The sequence below is a fragment of the Puma concolor genome, chromosome B3 (assembly GCF_028749965.1).
Source record: "Puma concolor isolate L17-30 chromosome B3, mPumCon1.1.hap2, whole genome shotgun sequence".
In the NCBI taxonomy this organism is placed as follows: Eukaryota; Metazoa; Chordata; class Mammalia; order Carnivora; family Felidae; genus Puma; species Puma concolor.
The window spans coordinates 126,874,221-126,888,141 of NC_141672.1; positions in this window are offsets into that span (position 1 = coordinate 126,874,221).

The following is a 13,921-nucleotide window of genomic DNA, read 5'->3' on the forward strand; positions in this document are numbered from 1 at the left end:
TGATATTTGAAATTATGGGATACATAAAGGAAAAGTAATTTAAAATTCTTGGGCTAAAGACAATGCAATATCCAAAGATTCCATTGTGATGCAGCCACTCAACGAAACCCCAGGAGACTACAGAGAGGATACATCTGTCCCTATCAGTACAGGCACCCCCTTCTGAGTGTGCCTCTCACTGTGGTTCCCTCACTTGGGCTGCCTCTCTGCCCACAGCCCCAAGGATATCTATCCAACACCTTCACACTTCCTGGACTCCATGGAATGTTCCCCAACAGTCCTTGGCAGTGCAGCCTCCCACCTCAAGGACAGTGTATGATAAAGACATAAGATGTCCATTTCACTACCCCCATCTACTATCTGGGCAAGATGGGTAGACCCCTCCCTGCTGCTCCAAGTACAACCAAAAGCCTAGAATAACACACAAGAGGCAATCCAAGAACTGTAAAAGGTGATCAGAGGATGGAGGGCTGGTTTGGGACCCTATGAAGGAAGGAACACTGGCAGGAAAATTGGTGTCTGTCCCATCCAACAGAAGATCCCAGCACAGTGTCTGAAGGTGGCCAGATGAGTTTGCTCTTCCTCTGATTCAACAGGGTCCTTTTGACAATACCAGCTCAACACCACTAACAAGGTGGATGGATCCTGAGACCTGCCAGTGTGAATAGCCTGCACTCTTCTTTCTCACAAGCTGAGAACTTCCTCCCCATCTAGAAATACCTGGTGGATAAATAGCACCTGCAGAAGGACCCTGCCTGGGAAGCCTCTTTGTGCAGCGCAGGACACCCTGCCTCACTGAGAGACACCCAGTGCTGGGCCTGGGAAAACCCCTCTGCCCCTCAGGCAGCATCAACAGGGACTACGGGAGCTCCAGGGACACCAGATAAACCCAGCAGGGGAAAATAACACGGCAGAGACTATGACACTGTCACTGAAACCACAGCCCACAAAATATGCCAAGGCATGCATGCCTAAACAGGAGACTGCTAAAGTAAAAGATTTGAAAAGGACCCAGACAGACCCTACATGACAGACAAAATGTCTACGACACAAGGGAAAAAAATCACTCACCACACCACAAAGCAAGAAAATCACAACTTGAATGAGAAAAGACAGTGCAGCCAACACAGAGTGAATCAGATATTGGAACTGTCTGACAAGAACTTTAAAGTAGCCATTACAAAAAATGCCTATACAATCATACATTTTCCTGAAATAAATGAAACACTGGAAAATCTGTCATTCCCCTCAGCTCCAGGCTGGCAGCTGCTTTCTGTGATTCCCGCCTCTCTACACCTTAGAGTCCTTGATCACTCCTTCAGTCTCAGCTGCCTGCTTTTGTCTGTTTGATGGTTCTTCCTATGAAATCTTCCATGTTCACATTTCTGCCTCCTGTCTGCACTGACTGGCACAGGGAGCTTTGCAAAGTTTAGAAAATACCATTTAGTGAGGTGGAGAAGAGAGTTTATATCATACTTATCCAGAAAATGCTTCAAAATCCTCTTTTCACTTTGTTTTTTTGTTTTTGTTTTTGTTTTTCATCTGGGTCCTTCTGTCCTGTCTTTGATTGTAGGTTACTAATTCAATAACCAAGTTGGCTGTGATCTTCTATCCCACATCCTGCAAACCTCACACAGTATCTCACCTTAAAAACTGGGGGGACTTCAGCTCCTGCCTTCAAACTTGTTCAGATTTTCAGCATAGTCCTCAACACCTGCCCTCTGAGGTGGAAATGAGGCAGATATGCTGTCTCCCTTGATTCTGTGTTCAAGAATCTGAAGACAAATTGGATTATACCACTGCACTGCTGACAACTTTCTTTTTTTTATTTTTTTAAAATGTTTGTTTATTTCTGAGACAGAGAGAGACAGAGAATGAGTGGGGGAGGGGCGGAGAGAGAGGAAGACACAGAATCCAAAGCAGGCTCCAGGTTCTGAGCTGTCAGCACAGAGCCTGACACGGGGCTCGAACTCACGAACCATGAGATCATGACCTGAGCCGAAGTCGGTCGCTCAGCCAACTGAGCCACCCAGGCACCCCTGCTGATAACTTTCAATGCCCCCCACATTGCTCTGAGGAAAAGCAGTGACACCCCAATGTCACACCTCCCAGCTCTTAACCTTACTTGATCGCTTGTCTGTCTGGTGCTGCACATGGTCAGGGGCCTCTGCTGAGCTACTGCCACTCCTATCTGTCCTTCTGGGTAACTCTGCTCACTCTCCATGTGCTGCACAAGGTTGCTTCCAGAGATACTTTCCTGGCCCCTTCTTTCCACTCCACTCTCCCAGGTCTTCACCCTGTCACACATATCCTGTCTCAATCATGTCCGTGTCCATTTAGGAGTTTCCTACCCTCCCTGAAAGCCTCCCAGCTCCACATAGATTTTCTTCTCCCCCTTTCCATGTGGGAATGTGCAGAACATGTAGTATTCAAGTACTTATTCTATGAGGGGCTCTGCCACTTTTCATGTGTAATGATCTCTCCCTGCTGACCTGTCAGCTTCTCGTGGGGTTCACTGCCAAAGCCCTTTTCTTTATTTTTGATTTGTGCTTTGCAGTATTGGGGTCTTGGAAAATACCACTTGGAAGAGACGACTGACACTGTCTCTCTAAACTTTGTTTTTTCTCACCAGAAAACATGTGGCTAGAGGCCCTTGCCCATGGGGTCAAGAGCAGTTTGTTAAACTTGAAAGGGACACCTGTGACAGAACAGCTGGGAAGCTGTTTGTTATAAGCCTTTATATATTTATTTTAAAGTTTATTTATTTATTTTGATAGAAACAGAGACAGCATGAGTGGGGGAGGAGCAGCGAGAGGGGGAGAGACCGAGAATCCCAAGCAGACTCCACACTGTCAGCACAGAGCCCAATGCAGGGTTCGAACTCATGAACTGTGAGATCATGACCTAAGCCGAAGTCAGATGTTCAACTGACTGAGCCACAGGAGCCCCTGTTATAAGCCTTTGAAAACAAGAATGGAGTGTTCCCTGTGTGAGATGACGTTTGATCCTGGTGAAAATAAATTTAGCTGACATTTCTGAGTGTTTCCTCTGTCCTGGACTGTATCGAGACACCTGTTTCAGCAGGCTCTGCTATTAGTCATTTACTCTTTACAGATGGGGACACTGAGGTTTCAATTAGGTGCCTATATAGAGTGTGCTGGAAGTCAGTCAGTGGGAGGCAGAGTTGGGTTTGTGGGTGAGATGGGCTGACCTGGGGTGGCCATTTCTAACCACTTCACTAGAGAAATGACAGAGGGTTTGAAGGAAATGGATTTACAAGCCACAAAGTGCATTGGAGGGGTTTTCTTAATCATTGCCAACCCAAACTTATTAGATTAGTGGTGCCTTAACACAGCCTTAGAATACTCCTGGAAAGCTCTAACTACATGGCCTCAGGGCATTATTCTCAGCCACCCCTGCTGCCCAGGCTCCAACTGAAAGCACTTTTAGGAATGACCAGTGCCTCAAAAATCATGGTATTGAAGATATATCTTTCGAAGAAAAATGGTTTCAGCACCAAATTTCATTCACAGCTATTGAAGACAGCACTCACCAGTAACAAAAACAATAAATACTTTGAATGGAAATAAAGTTGAGTTGACAAAGCAGCCATAGCATCTTCACATTTCCTATAATTCCAGATATTGAAAGACAGGACACCGTTCTTTGCTGCCGTTTCCAAGGCAGGCAGACATGTTTGGGGTTAATGAGTACAATGTTGGGACATTGAGTCTCTAGTCCTAATTCAAAAACAAGCATTTGTGAGAGACTGAGAAAATGACCAGTTTTGGCCTCAGTCTTGCTGTCTGTAGCCAAGGAGCCACCTTCTCTAGGAAGTCTTCCATGATTTCCCAAGGCCAGCATACCTTACTTCTTTTCTCTTATATCTAAGTCTCTTACTGAGAAAGAGCTCTTGTTCCAGCTAAGGGACTGTTTTTTCACATGACTGTATCTACTTTGCTCCTCAGAGCCTGGAAGAGGGGACATCATGTCATACCAAGCTGTCTTTATTAGTCTGCTGGGGTTGCTGTAACAAAATGCCATGGACTAGGGCTTACACATCAGAAGCTTATTATCTCACACTTCTGGAGGCTAGAAGTCTGAGATCAAGGTGCCAGCAGAGTTGGTGTCTTATGAGGCCTCTCCAGTTGGTTTGCAAATGACCCTCTTCTCCACGTGTCCCACATGGTCTTCCCTCTGTGGGTGTCTGTGTTCTAATCATCTGTTATTAGGAGACCAGTCAGATTGGATTAGGGCCCACCTATATTGTAATCTAACCAATGTGAGTTTGCTCTCTGGTGAGTCAGAAACTGCACCAGGCTGAGCTGTCACACAAAGAAAACTTTATTTGCAACAAATAAGGATATCATGGGGAATAAGTTCCAAAGCCTTGACTCCTCGAGCAAAGGTGGATGGGTTCCTTTTATTTAGGGTTGGGATGAATATTTAGATATAAAAGGCTTGTCATCATATGTTGACGTGGGCTTAAGGTGACACATGCACCTTAAGGAAACATGCCTATACATATATTGCATGTTATGTAAATGAGGCTGAGGTTCCCTGGGTGGAGATTTTAGTAAGTAGTTTTTGGTCATTCTAGACATCACTCTGTGGTCCATCTGCACAGGTAAGGGTCATGGGTGACACTCAAACTGGTCTGAGTGGTCTGGGCTGGTAGGAGGTCTGGTCTGGGCAGTTGCTATCGCTTAAGGGGAAGTTTCACTGTCCATTTGCCTGAGTTAAGAGATAAGCTGGAAAGGAGAGCTTAAGGAAAAATGTGGGATAAAAGTCAATGAGTACAAGCAGGTAGGCAGTGAAGGTCAGGTCTGGGGTCTAGCTGATGACAAACTTAACCTCGTTCTACAAAGGATTTAAGACACTCTTTTCTCAAATGCACAACCATTCTTCCCTCTACTTAGAAAGCATGTGGGCCTTGGCAAATGCAGATGCCTGAGGTTGTCACAGAGGAACGAGAAGGCCAAGGATGACAGGGTATAGGGAGCAGGCTGAGGCATGAACAGTGGGCGGTCATTTTCTGAGCCTTTATTATGTTTACAGAGTGTAACAGTTTCTACTGTATAGTAATTACCAAAATGCACAGGAGGACCCATAAGACTCATTTTATCTCTGAGATATTCATTCCTGCAAGACTGTCTGTATCTTAAAAGATAGGTCAGGGGCGCCTGGGTAGCGCAGTCGGTTAAGCGTCCGACTTCAGCCAGGTCACGATCTCGCGGTCCGTGAGTTCGAGCCCCGTGTCGGGCTCTGGGCTGATGGCCCGGAGCCTGGAGCCTGCTTCCGATTCTGTGTCTCCCTCTCTCTCTGCCCCTCCCCCATTCATGCTCTGTCTCTCTCTATCCCAAAAATAAATAAACGTTGAAAAAAAAAAATTTAAAAAAGATAGGTCAGTATTGCATGTCTTAAAAAACAGCTATGTAGTTAGTATTAATAGAAAGATATATGACAATACATGGCCAGTTCTTGGTTACTTTCATTTACAATGGGGAGAAAAATGGGCAAACACAGTGGAGGAATACTAAGCTCCACAACTGTAGATGCTCCTTCAACATAAAGATCAACAGCTTCAACATAAAGTTAAAAACACCTGTCAGGATACTCTCAAAATATTGAGAATATAATTTTCCACTAGCTTTGGAATTTAAGTAGAACACTTACTCTCCACACTCATTTTTCTGAATATAGGTCAAGCATCTTAAAAAGGTGTTGTGAGTGGAGGAAAGCAGGACCAGATATGCTCCCTGCTGAAACAGCAAGAATACTAAAAGCAGCAGGGAGGTAAGTGAAGTGACAAAGCTGCATGCCACACTCTTCAAAATACTGCAGCCAAGACAAGAGAGACAAGAGCGGTGTGGGTCTGCAAGGCACAGACCTTGCCTCAGTGAGACGCTTCCACATACACGTCCTATTGAAACACCTCACTCCACTTTCCCTGACCCTGCCACACCAATCTTGAGTGAGGCTGACTGAGAAGGGAAAATGTAATCCAGAGGGGAACACGTCTAGAAATTCCATGAATGCAGAATGTCCTGTTGACCCCTTGCGGATCTCAGCAGAAGCAGAAAACCCACCAGGGATCTTCACATTGTCTTTCCCAGACGGACAGAAAAAAAAAAAAAAAAAAAAAAAAAAAAAGGAATGTGATATTAACCACCTACAAGGCACAACCAGATAAAAAGGGAATGTTCCCATGTCCCACCCACTGGTGGGACTAGCAGCTCCATCCATGAGTATCTTTTCTTCTCTCTGTCCTGAGCAGAGTGGGTGTAAGGATAAGGTTTGGGCAAAGCTGCTGCAGAGATGAGCTGGTGGGAGGCCCCAGGAGTTCATGCTGAATTTAAGAAATAAATGAAGTCTTCTCTCAGACTTGTACCTCAAATGTTACTGGCACTTAACAGACCAACAACTGCAGCAACAAGGAAACATAAACCCTGGATCCTCTATCCTTCCTCTCAGAACCTCAGGGCAGAATAGCAGAAAAAGGGGGCGGAGTGGGCCTTCACTTCAAGCTTGAATGGGAGAATAATTAGAGATTTGGGAAAGAGGGTCTGAGACCTTCTCAATTAGAGGAAATAGAAAGCCCACCCAGAGCTGCCCAAACTAAGCAGAAGCAAGATGAAAATAAATGGAAGGCATCCATGCAAACATGCTGTTGGAGAACAGAAAGGAAAGTGTGGCCATGGCATGTGGGAGAGGCAAAGATTCCACTCTGTAGGGACAGAGAGCCAAATGAACAGAAGGAAATGCTCCAAAATTGAATATAAGAAGTTAATGAAAAATTGATTTCAATAAAACAAGATCTAAAAGATATCAGTGAATAAAATGAAAGGCAAATTGCAGAGCTTGGGAGACAAATTGAGAATCAAACCCACCATTTCAGAACACATGAGAAGACTGGAGACAGGTTCAGATGGATAAATCATGAAATATAGATTTAGTTATGGTATGCAAAAGTATATATGTAGCCACTTTAAACAGATAGAAAGAATAAATCTTCAATTTTAACAAAAGGAATACCATATGCCCAAAAGAGGGGAAAGAAAACCTAAAACATAGGATGCAAAAGAAATATTAACTACAGAAATCATTTGAGGAAAATTAATATTAGAAACAAACATATCAGTTGTATTAAAATGTAAATGAACATTCAAGATAGACCTACAAAAAAGTGACTCAAAAACAGTTAAAAATAAAGTTATGAGTGAGGATATATGAGGCATTAGCTCAGGAAAGGAAATCTGGGGATCTGATTTTAAGATCAGACAATTGTGTGTATTCAAACTAGACATTTAGGATAGAATCTAAATATGATATATTAATTGTTCAATATCAGATAGGGACAGAAAGGAAAACTGAGAAGTACTGTAAATGGGGAGAGCGACTGCTCCTGCCTGACTCTAACAGGTCAGTGTCTAAGGGTAGAACTCCAAGGTCGTACTCTGGGAAGGACCCATTTGTACAAACTGATTATATTAAGAAAAACTCAAACCATACCTCAATAAGTTATAATTATTACAAATAGTACAGAATGCATGGTGCTCAAAGAACAGTGTGCTACAATTATAAATTAAATTTTAACTTTAAAAAAAATCTGGGCATTTTTAAAATGCTCAAAAAAGCTCAGTTCAAAGAAGATATCAAAACTGAAATTATAGAATATCTAGAAAATGAAGGTTAAAAAAACTACATATTAAAACATGGATTGCTGTGAAAGCTTTGGTGAGAATATTCAGAGCTAAAGGTACTTAAATAATTAAAACAGAACTAATGAAAATCAATGAACTATATATCTACTGAATAAGTTAGAACAACAAAGTAAGCAATAAAAATAGAAGATAAGCTGTAACTTGGATGAACCTTGAGGACATCGTGATAAGTAAAATAAGTCAGTCAGTATGACAAATACTATATTATTTCACTTGTATAAGGTACCTAGAATAATCACATTTGTAGAGACAGACAGTAGAATGGTGACTGCCAGGATCTGGGGAGATGGGAGATGGGGAGTTAGCACAGAGTTGGGTGCAGAGTTTCAATTTTGCAAGATGAAAGGAATTCTGGAGATGGATGGTGGAGATGGTTGCACGACAATGTGAATGTACTTAATGCCACTGAACTGTACATTTAAAAATGGTTAAAATCCTAAATTTTATATATCCTATATAATTTTCTAAAAAAAAGAGGATCATGGGGCTCCACGGTGGCTCAGTGGTAAGCAACTAACTTCGGCTTGGGTCATGATCTCGTGGTTTGTGCGCTCAAGCCCAGTGTCGGGCTCTGTGCTGACAGCTCAGAGTCTGGAGCCTGCTTCAGATTCTGTGTCTCCCTCTCTCTGCCCCTCCCCAACTCACACTCTGTCTCTCTCTCTCTCTCAAAAATATAAACATTAAAATAAATAAATAAATAAATAAATAGGATCAACTTCAAGACTTACTATAAAGCTATAGTAATCAACACAGTATGGTATTAACAAAAGAACAGGACATATTGCTTTGGGTAGTATTGACATTTTAACAATATTTATTCTTCCAACCCATGAGCAGGGAATATTGTTAAAATGTCAATACTTACCCAAAGCAATCTACACATTGAATGCAATCCCAATCAAAATTGCACCAATATTCTTCTCGAAACTAGAACAAGCAATCCTAAAGTTTGTATGGAACCACAAAAGACCCCAAATAGCCAAAGTAATATTGAAGAAGAAGAAGAAGACCAAAGTGGGAGGGCATCACAATCCCAGACTTTAGCCTCTACTACAAAGCTGTAATCATCAAGACAGCATGGTATTGGCACAAAAACAGACACATAGACCAATGGAATAGGATAGAGACTCCAGAATTGGACCCACAAAAGTATGGCCAACTAATCTTTGACAAAGCAGGAAAGAATATCCAATGGAAAAAAGTCTCTTTAAAGTGCTGGGAAAACTGGTCAGCAACATGCAAAAGAATGAAACTAAACCACTTTCTTACACCATTCACAAAAACATACTCAAAATGGATGAAGACCTGAATGTGAGACAGGAAACCATCAAAACCCTAGAGGAGAAAGCAGGAAAATCCTCTCTGACCTCAGCCGCAGCAATTTCTTACTTGCCTCATCTCCAAAGGCAAGGGAATTAAAAGCAAAACTGAACTATTGGGACCTCATCAAGATAAAAATCTGCACTGCAAAGGAAATAATCAACAAAACTAAAAGGCAAGGACGGAATGGGAAAAGATATTTGCAAATGACATATCAGAGAAAGGGCTAGTATCCAAAATTTATAAAGAACTCACCAGGGGCACCTGGGTGGCTTAGTCCGTTGAGCATCCAACTTCGGCTCAGCTCATGATCTCACAGTTTGTGGGTTCAAGCCCCGCATCAGGCTCTGTGCTGACCAGACTCGATCAGAGTCTGGAGCCTGCTTCAGATTCTGTGTCTCCTTTTCTCTCTGCCCCTCCCCTGCTCACGCTTTGTCTCACTCTGTTTCTCAAAAATAAATAAATGTAAAAAAAAAAAAAAATTTAAAGAACTCACCAAACTCCACACCCGAAAAATAAATAATCCAGTGAAGAAATGGGCAGAAAACATGAATAGACACTTCTCTAAAGAAGACATCCAGATGGCCAACAAACACATGAAGAGATACTGAACATCAATCCTCATCAAGGAAATACAAATCAAAACCACACTCAGATATCACCTCATACCAGTCAGAGTGACTAAAATGAACAAATCAGGAGACTATAGATGCTGGAAAGGATGTGGAGAAACGAGAACCCTCTTGCTCTATTGGTGGGAATACAAACTGGTGTGGCCACTCTGGAAAACAGTGTGGAGGTTCCTCAAAAAATTAAAAATAGATTTACCCCATGACCCAGCAATAGCACTGCTAGGAATTTACCCAAGGGATTCAGGAGTGCTGATGCATAGGGGCACTTGTACCCCAATGTTTATAGCAGTGCTTTCAACAATAGCCAAATTATGAAAAGAGCCTAAATGCCCACCAGCTGATGAATGGTAAAGAAATTGTGGTTTATATACACAATAGAATACTACGTGGCAATAAGAAAAAATGAAATATGGCCTTTTGTAGCAACATGGATGGAACTGGAGAGTGTTATGCTAAGTGAAATAAGTCAGGCAGAGAAAGACAGATACCATATGGTTTCACTCTTATGTGGATCCTGAGAAACTCAACAGAAGACCAGGGGAGAGGAGAAGGGGGAAAAAAAAAAAAAAAAAACTTACAGACAGGGAAGGAGGCAAACCATAAGAGACTCTTAAATACTGAGAATAAACTGAGGGTTGATGGGGGGGTGGGGGAGAGGGGAAAGTGGGTGATGGGCATTGAGGAGGGCACCTGTTGGGATGAGCACTGGTGTTGTATGGAAACCAATTTGACAATAAATTTCATATAAAAAAAAAAAAGAACAGGACAGAATAGAGAACTCAGATGGAAGCCAGTGGAACAGAATAGAGAGCCCAGCAGAAGACACACATAAATATACTCAATTAATTTTTGACAAAGGAGCAAAGGTAATTCAGTGGGAAAGGATAGTTGTCTTTTTTTTTTTTTTTTAAACAATGGATGCCAGAGCAACTGAATGTACGTATGCAATACAATGGAGCAAACAGTCTTTTCAATAAATGGTACTGGATATGCACATGCAAAAAAAAAAAAGAGAAAAAGATACAGACTTTACACTGCTCAAAAAATTAGCTCAAGATGAACTACAGGCCTAAATGTAAAACACCGTATTACAAAACTCCTAGAAGATAATGTAGGAGAAAACCTAGATGACCTTGGGTATGGAAATGACTTTTTATATACAATAGCAAAGGCATGATCCTTGAAAGAAATAATTGATAAGCTAGATTTCATTTATATATTTACTTTTAATTTTTTTTAATGTTTATTTATTTTTGAGAGAGAGAGACAAAGACAGAGTGCAAGTGAGGAGAGCAGAGAGAGAGGGAGACACAGAATTTGAAGCAGGCTCCAGGTTCTGAGCTGTCTGCACAGAGCCCAACACTGGGCTCAAACTCACAAACCAACCGTGAGATCATGACCTGAGATGAAGTGGGTCACTTAATCCACTGAGCCACCCAGGTGCTCCTAGATTTCATTTAAATGCAAAACTTCTGCTCTGTAAAAAACAATGTTAAGAGAAAGAAAGACATATCATAGATTGGGAGAAAATATTTTGAAAAAAACATTTGATAAAGGTCTGTTATCCAATATATATACATGAAGAACTCTTAAAATTCAACAGTAAGGAAGCAAATAACCTGATTTAAAAATGGGCCAGGCTGCTTGGGTGGCTCAAATGGTTAAGTGTCCAACTTAGCTCAGGTTATGATCTTGCAGTTCATGAGTTGGAACCCTGCATTGGGCTCTCTGCTGTCAGCCCAGAGCCCGCTTTGGATCTTCTGTCTCCCTCTCTCTTTGCCCCTCCCCTGCTCCTGTGCTCTCTTTCTCTAAAAAATAAATAAACATTTAAATAACAATTGGTCCAATGCCCTTAGCAAACACTTCTTCAAAGATAGACATATGACGAAGAAGCATATGGATAGATGCTCCACATCATTTGTCACCAGGGAAATGAAAATGAAAGCAACAATGAGATACCCCTACTTTCCTTTTTTTTTTTTAATGTTTATTCATTTTTGAGAGACAGAGAGAGATAGAGTCTGAGTATGGGAGGGACAGAGAGAGAGGGAGACACAGAATCTGAAGTAGGCTCCAGGTTTTGAGCTGTCAGCAGAGAGCCTGATGTGGTGCTGGAACCCATGAACCACAAGATCATGACCTGAGCCAAAGTCAGATACTTAACCGACTGAACCACCCAGGCGCCCTGAGATAGCACTACTTTCCTATTAGATGGCCAAAATCTGGAAGACTGACAACACCAAGTTCTGGAAAGGAAGGGAAGGAACAGAAACTCTCATTCATTGCTGGTGGGAATGCAAAATGCATTCTAATGTATTCTATGCAAAACTAAATATATTCTCACCATATGATCCACCAATCGTACTCCTTGGAATTTACTCAAAGGTGTTGAAAAGTTATTTCCAAACAAAAATCTGCACATGAATGTTTATAGCATCTTTACACATAATTGCTAAAACTTGGAAGTAACCAAGATGTCCTTTAGTAAGTGAATGGATAAATAAACTGTGATACATCCAGACAATGGAATATTATTCACCTGTAGAAAGAAATGAGCTATCAAGCCATGAAACGACATGGAGAGACCCTAAATTCATTATTACTAAGAAGCCAATCTAAAAAGTCTATATACAGTATGATTCCAACTATATGGCATTTTGGGGTAAAAAAAGGAACAGAATTATGGAGGAAAAGATCAGTGGTTGCCAGAGATTGGTGGGGATGAGGGAATAAACAGAGCACAGATTTTTCGGACAGTGAAACTATTCAGTGTGTTACTGTAATGGTGGGTACATATCATTACACATTTGTCCAAGCCCATAGAAAGTGTAATATCAAGAGTGAACTTTAAACAATGAACTTCTGGTGGTTATGTTGTGCCAATGTATCTTCATTGGTTATAACAAATGTGCCAATCTGGTAGAGGATGTTGATACTGGGAGAGGCTATGCATGCGAGTAGGTGGGGGTATATGGGAACTCTCTGAACCTTCCCCAATTTTTCTATACTTAAAACTGCTCTAAAAATAAATCTTACATAATAAATAAATAAATAAATAAATAAATAAAGGAAAAGGACTGAAATATTAAAATAAAAGCAGAAATCTAAAAATTATAAAACAGCAGAATTTGTTGATGGGCAGTATATGTTAGAAGGCAAATTCATAAAAATCCAACACAACCAGAAGTGGGACTGATAACAAGGTTTTTGGAGAAAAAAAATTACGAGAGTGTACAATTTTAAATGAGATATTGAAGAGTCAGACAAGAAAGTCTGAAGAACTGGGCAGAATTGTGGAATATTTTGCAATCCTGTGATTCCTAAATGGGGTGTGCTGAAAATACAATGATATTTGACCCCAAGAGTTCAAAAAGGCTGAAATTGTGGACAGTACCTCCCTCCTCCCAGGTGTGAGACATCAGGACCTCCTAACCATATTATGGTAAGTTCTGATATCAGAAAATCAAACCCATATGCAAATGAAGTAAGTGGTAATTAGAAAAGGAGCCAAGAGCAGTGAAGTCAAGTGTAGGGAGAATTTCAGGAGGGTTTGGGTCAGAAAGAATGTAGTAATGAGAGAATATTAAATTATGTAGAAAGAGTTACCTCCAGAAGCATGTGCCTCAAGATGGCTTCTGGTTAATTAAAGCTTTAAGTTGGTCTGTTCTCCAAGTAACTGTGGCCATCATATCAATACAATGGCTAATCATGTCTGACATATCTGTGATGCCTGGCCTGTTTGACCCTCTGGCTCCCTCTGCCAAGTGAAGCTCCTGTCCTGGGCCTGTAAGCCAGTGAGGGTGGCAGTTTCTCCCACTTGTGGCTCCTCCTTGCACAGTGTGTAAGCTGTTCCAGAACAGGTCAGGTCAGCGCAAATCCAACAGGGGCTGCGGCCAGTTCCCCCAAACTGATGAATAAATCTAAGGGTTCGGTGCTTGAAAATACAAACACAAAATCCTTGGTGAGTCAAATCAATAAAATCAGAAGAAAGGAGAAATGTACACAGTTAGAAATAAAAAACTAAGGAATAGCTACCAATACAGAGGAAATTAAAAAATTCTAAGTGCCTGTATTGTAAATCTATGCAAATATGTTTTAAAAAATTGATCGTAACTAGTTTTCTTAAAACAATATGTAACTAGGGGCCCCCGGGTGGCTCAGTTGGTTAAGCGTCTGATTTCGGCTCAGGTCATGATCTCACGGTTCATGGGTTCAAGCCCCACATCGGGCTCTGTGCTGACGACT